This window comes from Cyprinus carpio, chromosome A6 (assembly GCF_018340385.1).
Source record: "Cyprinus carpio isolate SPL01 chromosome A6, ASM1834038v1, whole genome shotgun sequence".
Lineage (NCBI taxonomy): Eukaryota > Metazoa > Chordata > Actinopteri > Cypriniformes > Cyprinidae > Cyprinus > Cyprinus carpio.
The window spans coordinates 31,364,748-31,378,594 of record NC_056577.1 but is presented as its reverse complement, the minus strand read 5'-3'; the positions used below and the strand labels follow the sequence as shown (position 1 = coordinate 31,378,594).

General features: G+C 41.2%; 1 long non-coding RNA gene across 1 annotated transcript; it reads left to right on the top strand.

Moving 5' to 3' along the window:
* The first annotated feature begins 6,933 nt into the window (after positions 1-6,933).
* On the top strand, positions 6,934-13,609 carry LOC122145371. Its single transcript, XR_006160304.1, has 4 exons — positions 6,934-7,177; positions 7,279-7,623; positions 11,020-11,173; positions 11,448-13,609. It is a non-coding gene; the product is annotated as an uncharacterized LOC122145371 (long non-coding RNA).
* Positions 13,610-13,847: the final 238 nt, after the last annotated feature.

Below are 13,847 nucleotides of genomic sequence, written 5' to 3'. Positions count from 1 at the left end.
CTCCAGATCAGCTCAACTGAGGATGTTTTTTTTCTAACCAATTAGTCTAAACAAACAATCCAGATGCGTGTCAGAGCGCATTACAACCCAACTCAATGCTGACCGCCAGGTTGACCTCCCAAACACACAATCAACCGCCCACACTCATTTCACACTGCCAATTAATGACAGAGACACACACACACACACACACATACATCAACATGAAGACACACCACAGGCGAACCCAAACTGTAGTGCACAAATGTCTCTGAAGAAAGGTTTGGTCAGATTTAACTAGAAACACATTTGGACACAAACTGCAGCTAACACACACACACACACACAGGACCTGGTTCTGGATGGGTTAGTGAAGAACTCTTCAAGCTCTCTCTGCTTAAGCGCTCCATTTGTTGCCATGGCAACAGCACCTTTCCTGGCAAAAGTTCTGGCTCAAACCGCTCTCAGCCTCCATTTGTTTAACATATGAAACAAAAAACACAGCAATCCCAAGGTGCAACAGCTGACCCTTTTTAGGTCATTCTACTGCCAGTAAAAATAAACACAAATCAATTTAGCGGGGCATGTCAGCATATATCTGAGCATTTATTGATTCCTTTTGCAGTGTAAGCTTGAGGGCACAAGAGATTCTTGTTTTTAAAATGATTGAACTATGGAATGAGTTGAAACAGCATTTGAGTATTCACTGTATAAGTGTTCACTGCTCCAGGATGGCTGCCGGTCTCATTCTGTCCTGAGGGGGTTTTAAGGCTCTGGCCCTGCGTTACTCAATCAAATAGCGGTTTATTACTTGTAAACTTCATAGACACAACAGATGGACTGTGCTTTGTGGTAACAAATAAAGGCTACTAGAAATTTAAGTTTATGCCTCTTGTATTGTAGGTTAGGCCAGGGACACTCTGAAGATACTCTAGGATACTGGCATAGATCCTCTTCATCCAATTCATCATCATCATTAGGACATGTCCCAAAAAACTTCAAACTGGCTGTTATTAATACTCTCATTAAAAAAAAACACATACAGCTTGATCCTGGAGAATTAGTTCATTACAGACCAATCTCAAATCTCCCTTTTCTGTTAAAGACACTAGAAAAGGCAGTATCCTCTCAGCTATATTCCTTCTTGGAGAGAAATGGTATCTGTGAGGATTTCCAGTCAGGATTTAGACCGTATCATAGTACTGAGACTGCTCTCCTTAGAGTTACAAATGACCTGCTTTTATCATCTGATCGTGGTTGTATCTCTCTATTAGTGCTACTAGATCTTAGTGCTGCATTCAACACTATCGACCACATTCTTTTTAGTAGACTACAAAATTATGTTGGCATTAGTGGAATTGCATAGTCATGGTTCAAATCTTACTTATCCGACCGCAATCAATTCGTAGCAGTGAATGAAGAGGTATCATATCAATCACAAGTACAGTATGGAATACCTCAAGGCTCAGTACTAGGACCGTTGCTTTTCATACTTTACATGTTACCCTTGGGAGATATCATCAAGATACATGGTGTTAGCTTTCACTGTTATGTTGAGGATACTCGGCTCTATATTTCTTTGTGGCCTGACAAAACATACAAATTTACAAAACTAATGGAATGCATAGCTGATATAAAAAAAACTGGATGACTAGTAATTTCTTATTGTTAATTTCTGAAAAATCAGTTAATTAATCATGTTAATTGTCAGAACAAAACTGTATAACACTTGATGGCAGTGAAGTCAATTCATTATCGGTTAGAAACCTAGGTGTGCTATTTGATAGCAATCTTTCTTTGAAATACATTTTCTAGTATTTGTAAAACCAAATTTTTCCATCTTAAAAATATATCTAAATTACAACTTATTCTCTCAATGGCACATGCAGAAATGTTAATTAACCTCAAGTTTAGATTATTGTAATGCTTTATTGGGTGGCTGTTCTGCATGCTTAAAAAACAAACTCCAGTTGATCCAAAATGCAGCAGCTGGAGTTCTTACTAGAACCAGGAAGTACGACCACATTAGCCCGGTTCTGTCAACTCTGCACTGGCTCGCTGTATTAATTAGGTCAGCCGGAACTGGAAAGATTTCCCATAACACCCAATGTACTCGCTACAACGTAAGAAGAATGGCGTCTACGCTAATATTAGTCTGTTTCAGTCTTATTCCAAGGTCACCATAGCCATATGGATCCAGTCCGTATCCAGTCCAGATGGTGGATCAGCACCTAGAGATGACATCTACAGCCCTGAATGTCAGCGGAGACCATGTCAACTAGATGAACCCTAGTGACCATTGGCACAAGACGATGAGAACCAGATGAGTCCTCTGCTCAATCTGACATGCAATGCAGCCAGCAATTAAACCACGCCATGCTGGTTTTGTCAGGCCAGAGAAGAACTGGCCCCCCGACTGAGCCTGGTTTCTCCAAAGGTTTTTTTTTCTCTCCATTTCTGTCACCGATGGAGTTTCGGTTCCTTGCCACTGTCACCTTTGGCTTGCTTAGTTGGTGACACAATTTCTGGCAACATGTTGACTTGACTGCACAGACTATTGGAAGAGAACTAAACTGAACTGGGGTGCGTTTCCCGTACAACTACGTAACTTGCTGATTAACCATCAAAGTACGTTGTTGTTGAAACAAACTAGCTAGTTATGACTGTTTCCCGAACACGGTCGCATCTCCATCGTTTGAACCACGTTAGTTCAACAACATAGGGCCATTGTTAATGACGTCATATGCATGTGGTGGAGTAATAACTTCTGCTATTTAACAGATTACACGTCTCTAAGATACTGCTGTATTGAACGTGGTACCTCATGACTAATTTAAAAAAATTTTCCCTGTCATTTTCCTTTATTTGATGTTTGATTCATTGCCGGTTCCCTCTTACGTCATACTCCGGGGTTTCCTTAGGTATTTGTGCACATGCGCACTCTCCAAAAATGGCACTTTTAGAGGACGCGCAAAAATACATAATTAAAATGCATTTATATTTAGATAGAATAGAATATATAGATTGTACTGCATGTTAGATTGCTTATTGTGCCCAAGAGCATATTTATTTAAGCCCATATCCCTTGCTAACAAGAAAGTATTCTTCTAACCACAGGTCGAGAGCTGTAGTTCCAAACACGTATGTTTGCAAATGTTCGTTTGAACTATGGTTTGGGGAAACACTGAATCATTGAACTATGTTGGTAACGATGGAACTTGCAACCATAGTTGGCTAACGATGCTTTTGGGAAACGCACCCCTGGATGATGACATCTCAAAGAACTGACTTTAACTGATGAGCTGACTTTTCTATCATCCTCTTGATGATTTTGTTAAACGGATGAGTGGATGATGACATCTCAAAGAACTGACTTTAACTGATGAGGTGTGTGTGCACTTCGGATGGGTTAAATGCAGAGCACTAATTCTGAGTATGGGTCACCATACTTGGCTGAATGTCACGTCACTTTTCACTCACTCACTCTTACATTATCAGCACACATTTTTCCTGTTTAACACTGTAAAGCTGATTTGACACAATCTGTATTGTATAAAGTGCTTTGTAAATAAAGGTCAAAAAAATAAAAAAGTGAAGGAACGACAAATGCACAATGCAAGGACAGACCTGCCAGAGACCGACATACGGAACAGAACATGAACTCAGTCAACAGGACAGACTCTGGGGTCTGCTTTTATAACACTGACAAATCATCGTTCTGAATTATTTTCAAGATGCTAAACATCAAGTTTTTGTGTATCCTAAAGTAGCTCTGCGATTGCGATGAAGGCGTCTCTCTTTCCGACAGCAGCAGGGACAGTTTGCAGAGGCGTCGACTCATGACTATTCATCAGCACTCGGATCTCACCAGAATATTCAAATGACACCACTGATATTCTCAACACACTGATCTCTCCACACTTATGGAAGCTTTTGAGTGAGTTAGAGTAAAGAGAGAGGTACAGAATAAAAAAAGATGGAGAGAGCTCCAGCTGCTGTCATCCTCCTCCATCAGCGCTGGAGTGGGATGCGGCTGTGAGGTGGTGTGTGGTGGGGGAGACCAGTGGAGGATAAAGGAGATGCCCACTCACACATGAGTCACAGTGGCAGAAGAAATGACACAAACACACAGAAGCAGCTGCTGTAGTGTAAGGGAAGGTCACCAACACTGTGACTTCAAGATGCATTCACTTAAAAGAACCTGAAAGAATTGTGCCAAGGCAAGACACTGTGGCCTTCGTTGCGGTCAGCCGTCACCTCTCACAAACCTCACAGCAATCACCGGTGGCCCACGCACTCGCCCACACGCTCCAGTGCTGCATGATGCCCTGCGGCCCCACATAGATTCTCACTGCTTAACTGTATTAAGTAACCTTGAGGTAAAAATGCACAAGAAGAGTTCTTTTACTATCAGTGATGAATTTACAGCAATAGGCAAGTCATACAGACACTAGCTCCAAAGCGTTTATACATAAAACTGACAGGAAAAAAGGTGACCGTCATCATCTGATCAGTTTCATGCTGAATTTGGGCCATCACCAGATTTGGAAACATAACCGGTAATCTCCGTAAACATGTTTGTATCAGCAGAAAGAAGCACAAAAGCAATTGTGAGTGTTTGCAGGGATCTGCCCGCACCGACGACAACCTCAGCAACATGCTAACGCTGCTCTTCCCGAGCTGCTCTTTTCTGACCCGTCCAGCATTTATGCGCATGAGCTCTGAAGAAAGTCCAGCAGAAGTCTTTTGCCTGTGGGTTTGGACAGGTTCATCATCAGCACTCATTGGGACCAGCATTTGTCCTTCTGAGCTGCACTTCATCGTTTACACTACTCTGCGTTGCCATGGTTTCTGCAGTAATCTTTGTGTGAGACCTGAAGCTTCCTGCCACTCAAGGTCACGGCTCGACAAAGGCATGAGTCCCGGCGGATGACAAACCTCCCATTCAGCACAGCGTGCCACATCTGAGCTATAATTGCAGTTAAAACAGGCTCTGAGCCTCTGAAAGGCCAGATTCACAGACTGAACTGCTGCTCCTGCAGTGAGCAGAGGAACAGATTTGGTCTCTGGTCGATGTGGGGATGTGAACTGGCCGAACCCACGGTTCATGTCAGCGAGGTGAATTCTGAATATTGTTTCTACTCTTCTCTGTGTGTCAGTAGTTTGTTGGGATGAATAAAGTGAGAGCATCGCACCTCTCATTCTCTACAGCGAGGCAGTGATGGGCTTCCTGCCAGCAAACACCCACACAATCCTGTATAATTCCTCACTCAAACACTCAAATTTACCGAAACCTACAAAGCTACAGTCTAAAGTCAGACCCTGCAAAAAAAATGAAATCGGGTCATATTGAAAAACATTAAGCATTTAATTAAGTAATATCAGTATAATTCAATTATACCAACTGTTAATTTGAGTAAAATAACAGTAACATTATATTGCTAGCACATAGGAATGATATTAACTAAAAAAAAGGACGTCTTTTCACAATAATGTTAATTTCAGTCATGCTTTTATTATTTGTATTAATTTAATTTTTTGCTCATATTTTTGTGGTTAGCATGACTACTATATTTGTGTCACTCTAAAAGGAAATTTGTTTAGTTGTTTTTCTGGTCCAATCAGAGCGATGCTTCAGCGATTGTGTACTTTGTGTTTATTGTGTTGTTTTGCCTCTACAGCAGACTGAAGCGTGAGTCAGGTTCACATGACGCCTACACAGTCGCCCACACAGACACCCACGGGCCGTATGCACACACACACACACACACACACGCTCACCCACTGCACCCTTCAGCCGTGTGAGGAGCCCTGCGTCCATCACAACAGCAATAACAACCATCAAAACCTCCAGCAGAAACAGAATCACAGTAAAATGCTGTTCCCACAATCTACAGAAATCACATTCAGAGAGGAGTCTGTGCTCTGATGCCTCCAGATGCAAGAGCAGGTGTACATGTGACAACAGATCCCATCCCAATTTCTGCTCTTATATTGTGCGTCTTCATGTCTGAAAGCTCTGCCTGCGTGGTGCCTGTCGCTCTCCCATTATATCAGGGTTGCTGGTAATTATTTAAAAGCAAGTCTAAGTTGACTAGTTCTTCTCTGCAGTCTGAAGTGTGGAGTGACACACATTCTTTCTTCATCTCCCACTCACATTTTAATCTGCTAACCAGCACCAGTATGCTAATAAACGCCACCGCTGGTGTGTCGCACTAAATGGACATCGGTGATACTTTTGAGACAAATTTCACATTAAGAATTGAACTGGTTTGACATGCGATCCGAATCAGTTTGGGTTAATGCCTGAAATGAGACACAGAAGATGTTCTGCATTTGATGAACCCAAAGATCTGTGTTCAGTTCAGCTCTTACTAGGGCTGAAAAGAGAATCTGTTCTCTTACCGCGACTGCTTTATTTAGTCCTGCGGCAAAACATGCTCGCTGCTGGCAGGCTGAAGGCGGTGCAAGTAAAACAGAAGCACTTAATTTATTCTAATTTGATTTGACCTTGATGATCTTGACACTTCGTAACGCTGCTCAGTTTAAAGAAAGAATGGATGCCAAGTCAGATATCGAAGGGCTACAGACAAAGTCAGCGATTAGACACGACCCGGTGTAACGTTCACCAAAACGCGTTAAAGCCCATGTAAGATAATGCCTCTATTAATTAGTGGAGGGTGAAACATAATTAGCTTGGGCCGTCGCCGGCACGGCTCCATTAGACGGGCGATGTAGGAATGGAAGTGCTCTCGTGGGCGGCTGTCGGTGTAAATGTGCTGTTTTATATGTATGCTGAGTGTGAGTGTGTGTGAATCAGGCTATTTGTGAGTGTGTTGGGGGGCTGAGAGCCCTTGAGAGAGTGTGTAGGCAGGGGTCCACACACACACACACACACACACACACACACGGGGGTGGAGAGGTATATGGTTCACCACCTGCCGATTGATCACTTGTGTGAATAAGAGAGAAAGAGACGGTGTGTGTGTGTGTGTGTGTGTGTGCGAGAGAGAGAGAGAGAGAGATGCTTGATAGAACGAGTGATTTTATATCACAGTGACAAATACGTCTGCATGTCGAATGCAGCTCACTTCAGATCATGCTAGCGAAGGAAAAGAATAGGAAAAATAACAGAGGACAGTGAAAGAAAGAAGAAAATGTGGAAAATAAATGAAACATGTTAGTGCTGACGACTCAGGTAAGACCCTTTATCTGTGTGTGATATGCATTTACTCTTTAATTCAATAATCTGTGTTTACATCACTCAATATGAGACTTCATGAAGTCTTGCTTCCAAAGACAGGAACAGGAAACACTGCAAGAGACTGAAATCGCTCAGATTAATGAGTGGATTTATGGGTCTGAAGATGGACTGACTGATCATGAGCTGATGGACGGAGAGCAGGAAAGTGACTCTGTGTAACTTCACAATTACAGCTGAAGAGCCAGAAATCTGATGATCTGAGAGAAACCAGCTCTGAAATCACTCCAGATCAAATCACTGACCTGTATATCGACTATATTGCAATCATATGAATATGTAACCAGACTGTGCGCGCTGCTGAAGGAGTTTAAACTCGTGTTTCTCTCTAGTTTCAGCAGCAGAAGTTCGAGGGGGAAACAGGCGCGTTCACGTGAACAAAGGTGAGTGTTCATATCATTCTGTTCGTCGCTCAAATCCGCTTCATCTTCTGTGTATCATTATTATTCATTACTCAAAGACAATGACAATATCACGGGCGCGCGGATGATCAAGCAGCTTTATGAAGATTTCTGAAGTCGCAGCACTTCTGTAGAAGCAGAGCGTTCGGTGAAACTCGCCGTTAACGGAGAACACGGTCGCGCGCGTAATGTCTAGTCTCGTGCACTAACTAGCTTTTGACATCTAAGCCATCTGGATGTTTAGGAGAATGAGAATCAGAGACGTTTCATGCTGATTCAGTGTAAAACGATACGGTTTTACAGCGTGACCGTGCTTCTTATCAATACAGTTAGGCATTTATGAAAAAATTATTAAACCAGCCTCAATTACAGCCTGTCTTCATGCAGAAGGTCTTTCCATTCTTCACACAGGTTGTGGTGTCTTATACATTAAAAAAAAAAAAAAAAATTGTTGCGTCAAATCAGCATCTCATGCCTTATTTTAAGCAGATTCTTCTAAAGAAACATTTTATCAGAATGACCGATGCATTTACTGCACCAGTGATTGGCAAAGTAGGATTATTTCGTCGACATGGCCAGCCGTTAATGCTGTTTTCTTACTGTAACAATTCAATAGATGAAAATCAGTTTAAAGCGTTCAGTGGCCTCAGTCAGGGGCCGGACCATTCTCTTTAATGTGGGCCGGTCAGATTTTATTTATTTATTAATAAATTGTTTTTACAGGCCAACAGTACCTATATAGGACGGTTTTTTATCGCTTGCACGATTTGGCGGATGTGGAGCACCGGGAGTTTCCCCGCTGGTCCGCTGCACACTGTGGGTCAGGCATTGCGTAAATATATATAAAGATAGTAAACATATCCGTCCGTCGGCACAGATGAATGACCACTTGAGTCACAAATTGTAATTAATTTAGCGCGTTCTGGATCAGTGCAGCGGCTCAAAAGCGCTCCTCAATGTCAAAATGTTTGAAATAACCAATCAAATCGAAGAAGGCGGGATTTACTGTTCACAGACGCTGAGCTGCGCGAGAGAGGTAAGACAAGCAGCTGAACATGAGACAATTCAGCAATATTTGCCAGCTGTTTACGATAAAAAAAGAAGAAGTTAATTTCTTATTGCCATTTACGTTATTCGTCACAACATAAGATAAGAGTGAATGTTTGTAAATCTCTATCCAGGCTTTCTTCTGTAATTTCACGTGTCTAAGAAAAAAAACAAAAAAACAATAACACTTAGGCGTAACATAATTCTCAAACTTACTCTAGAACATTGCAAAACTGAAAAAAGTGCCGTTATTAGGAAAGTGACATATAGGCTATAATAAAAGTACAATTTACAATTTCACATGCATTAGCCTATTTTATATACACGGTCAAATGGTTGAAATAATTTTTATTTATTTATTTTTTGACAGAAGGCTAAATTTATGTGATAAAAAACACAGTAAAAAAATAATATGAAATATTACACTTATAAATAGTGGTTTTCTGTTAAAGATATTTTAAACTAATTTATTTCTGTGATGCGCAGCTGTATTTTCAGCATCATTACTCCAGTCTTCAGTGTCTCATGATCTTCAGAAATCATTCTAATATGATGATTTGCTGCTTAATCATTATCAGTTATGATTTGTGATCAATTATTACTAATGGTTCTTATTATTATCAATAGCCTACTGAAAACTGTTTTTGTTGAATATTTTTGTGGAAACTGATACTTTAATTTTTTCAGGATTATTTGATGCATACAAAGTTAAAGAACAGCACTTATTTGAAATATAAATAATTTGTAATAAGTATAAATATATTAAATGTCACTTAAATCAATTTAATGCAACCTTATTGAATATATATATATATATATATATATATATATATATATATATATATATATATATATATATATATATATATATATATATATATATATATATATATAAATATAAAGTAGTTGTGTCGAATATATATATATATATATATACCCTAAGACTGAATGGTAATGTAATCACATTTTCCATAAAAATATGAACCAGCACAACTGTTTTCAACTTTGATAATAATCAATTCTGTGCTGTAAGAAATATTACAGCATATTAGAATGATTCCTGAAGGACCAATAGAAAGGCACCATAAAAACAGTCCACATTCTGCACTACATTCCAAGACTTCTAGAGCAGAGCATTGTGTCATATGGACGGATTATGGTAGGCATTTAACTTTAGTAATATTAAACTGTCCCTCTAAAAGAGATGTGTTAAAATTCTTCTAAATTATTTACTATTTGTCAAATACACCAGGAACGACCAATTATAATTGAAAGAAGTATGCCAGTCATTCATTAATGTTAATAAGAATGTCATAGCATTTTATTTCTGTATTGTGTTATATTTTTATGTTAGTAAGTGGTGTTAAAAATTGCTCTAATGAGTGGGTTTATGGTGTGGTGCCTCTCTCTCTGTGCCCCTGGCCTCAATGCATTCATTAATAGCAGTTAATGTCATTTATGACGAATGTTTGACTCACTGAAATCTGACGCTCTTGATTTTCTGAACATGTTCCCCAGATTTATTTATAAGCAAGCTTTATGGAGCAGACAAGAATATATATATATATATATATATATGATTGTATATCAAATGATTGTTTACGACCAACCTGGGATAACAATACAAGTTTTTGATTTCCCACCACTTGAAATAGTGACCACAAAAGGCCACTCAAGACATATTAGTGCACACTATGCATCTCTGCAAATATATTTGACATAAACACACACAGACGCTGTCGCCCACACAGAGAGTCATGGGTGTACAGGAGCCAAGCAGCATGGTAGGAATTTTACAGACAGAAGCAGCCATTAGCATGAAATCACAGGAGACATTTTGTAGACGTTTGCAAAAACCACCGAACAGACATAAACTAATTTAACCAGTACTACAGCGTGACTGACTGATTAAGCTTTAAAGTGCGAGATCTCATGCAGTTACAGCTGAAGGGTGTTTGTCAGACTGGGTAACCTCCACAAGTGTCTTTTTGCTCTTATAAAACAGTTTCTACATAATAAAGTATGAAGGGAATATTGCTGAAAACTTGATGTAGTGAATCAGATTGAGTGTGACTGCATTGAAGGATTGGAAACGGCTGTTTTCTAATGAATCAGCATGCTCTACTCTGCTTCCTTTATTTGAATAATGTTTTAATTCACTTCTCGTTTGTATACGAGGAGTTTCTACAGCACATGACATTCCTTTGTTTCTCAATGAATGAGGCCTCTGACCTTCCCATTGAGAAAAAGACACAGTAAGCTCCGCCCCGCTGACACGATTGGTCAGAATGAAGAGGCACCGCCCACCTGAGCTCCCGCCTCTCTTTAAAGGGGTCAGACCGGCAACATGTGACTCGATTACAGCGTGGGAGTAAAAAGGTGAAAGAAGAACAGATCAGGAATGAGGGGAAACTGGAGGAGAGGAACAAAAGAAAGAGAGAAAGGAGGAGATATAATGAAGGCAGACGAGATGTGCTGGACGAATGTGAGTACTGCTACATTTTGCAAAGTCATCATGGTTTTATTGTGCCAGGCAGAGACAATGTGACACATTACTGTGATGGAAAAACAGAGAAACAGGATAAAGTGTGGTGAAGTATTTAATGTAGAGCGAAAGATATTGTGTGTTGCTGAGAAAACACGAGTGGACTGATAGTGGTCCGGTCTGACGGCACCCTTTGAAGCAGATTACTCATTAAACTCAAGATGGATGCCGACAAAGACTAACCTTAACCTGCTTCTTCATGCTTTCATTCTAGCACAGCTTCCCCGACAGACCTCCACACTCCAGACCGGATTCACTGGGAAGGAACACGCGAAGTGGAAAACAGGAGGTTTGCAAACAGGTATCTCATGTCACGTTTGATTGTGCAATTGTTTGCCGACTCAAGATAGCAGCGAGGAACAGGTTTATGGTCAGAGAGAGAAAGAGTGAGAGACAGACTGGGAAGAAGAGAAACGAGAGCAAAGTGAGGAACAGAAAGAATCCGCTTTACCATCCTCCTGACAGACGACAAGAAGCAACCCTTACCCTTGTGTTTTGTGAGTGCCAGTCCGTTCAAAGAAGTTGTGAAATATCAGCTTCCACAGCAGACGCTCACCTGACGGACTGAAGGATCTCGTGTTTACCCATCACACCTGAAAGATCCAGAGACATTATTCAGCAGTCTCATAAAGCTCACGAGTAGTTTTGACATGTACCGATGTCCTGCAGTCGACAGACTAAACTCTACCATCTAGAAACCATTTTAAATTAGCAACAAATTCTCATATATTTATCATTTATGCGGTTTTAATGTGCTCATATTTTTTGAGGGATACACAAAATATCTGGGCTCTTCAGTAAATGGCAGCTAAAGCAAATATGTTCATGCACATCAATCTCAGTTTTCAGTAACTGTAAGCAGTCTCTGAGACGTCGCCATTGTGTTTGTCCTTGCTCTCTGTGTAATGAAGGAAAGTCAGAGCAAGAGCATGTGGGTGAAGGGTGACGCATGCTTTTATGAATGGGCTGCTGGAACGAGCGCTCTGATTGGTCAGACCCACATCTCTGTGTCTGTAGTGAAATACGACACCACAGCGTTACCACTGCTGCTTTTATTACCCATTAAAACAAAGCTGAAAGATGCATGTCTACTTCCCTGAAAGAGAAGTGTTTTCCTGCTCAGAGTCTTGAAACACGGTCAGAGTTCTTGATCCCTGTACGTCCAGGAAAAGCATGCGACCGCATCTGTGCTCAAGAGTTAGTCAACAACAGCAGCTGTCACACACTGACTAAAGAAAGAGAGAGAGACACGAAAGGGAGCTTGTACCCACTTTCACTCCTTTACCTAGAGCTTAAACACTTCCTGTTCTGTCCTCTCACATTTCCAGAGGTCACACACAGGTCATCACAGAGGAGGAGACGAGAGCGCGTCCTGTATCAAACATCACGTGAGTGATTATGACAGACCTACTGATGTGCAAAGCATTTAGTGAAGGACAGCAGAGATGACGGCAGCGTCACGCTCACTGACTTCCAGATCTCTTCCTGCCAAATCATGGAAAACTTGAGTCACGTGACATCACGGAAACAGGAGATGCCGAGTGGAAAAAATGTGTCACACGTCAGTCATGTGACAGAAAGAGAAGGACAGCATGACGAGGTCAAGCGATCGTCATCACTGATAACTCAACATTATCAGTGCATTTGCTTCTAGGTGCAGCGTGACGTCTCCCACCCTGCTGAAAACCTGCTGATTCGACCGGAGCCGTGTGTTTGTGACATGAACACGAGTCAGCGCTCCTAATCTGATCACTTTAAACATGGAGCTCCCATCCTGTTTAACTTTCCATCGGCGGTCCCTGAGGCTGCGGCGTCTGTTTGAACTCTTTTTCCAGGCCACATCTGCCCCTTACACTCACTTCCAGGCTATTATACACTCGTCTGAGTTAAATGCACCTGTGTTGGTGCATCACATACATTCATGAAGTCATCTCCCTTCACAGGACAGACGACACATTTGTATCAGGGATGTCCATGAGATCATGTCAGGTTATTAACCCAGTTGTCTACCTTCTGTCTAGGCTGCAGCACTGGAGCAGAGCTGCATGGAGGCGCCCATCCTTCGCTCAGTGGTCAGTGTAGGTCCTGTTCGGCCGCCAGCAGCTACATCTGGCTACTGGGTCTCTGATGGCTGTCGTTCTGTGATCGAGCAGCGCTTCACAACACTACAGCTAAAGCCAGAGCCACGGAGGAAAGCAAGACTGATGTGGTTTTGAACCTGGCATACAGTGTAGAGATCTGTGTTTGTCAAATTACAGCTACATTGTCTGCTGGGTTTCAGAGCCGCTTCATAACGCCGGAGGCTTTTAGTTAGGAAACGTTTCACACAGTGTCAGTCTTCAAGTGATTCAATAAAGCCTAAACATGTTCACTCTGTCTAAAGAGCCATTTGTCAATAATTCCATTTAAAGACAAGAATATATCAATAGACCGTTCAGTGTCCACCTGATTGAGCGCCGTACGTCTTTATAAACTGCCTTCTGCATTGTGTTATCAGCTCACATGTACAAATATGATACCAGAGTGTTTCAACGACACACACACACACAGTTACAAACACACACACACACACAGTTACAAACACACACACACACAGTTACAAACACACACACGA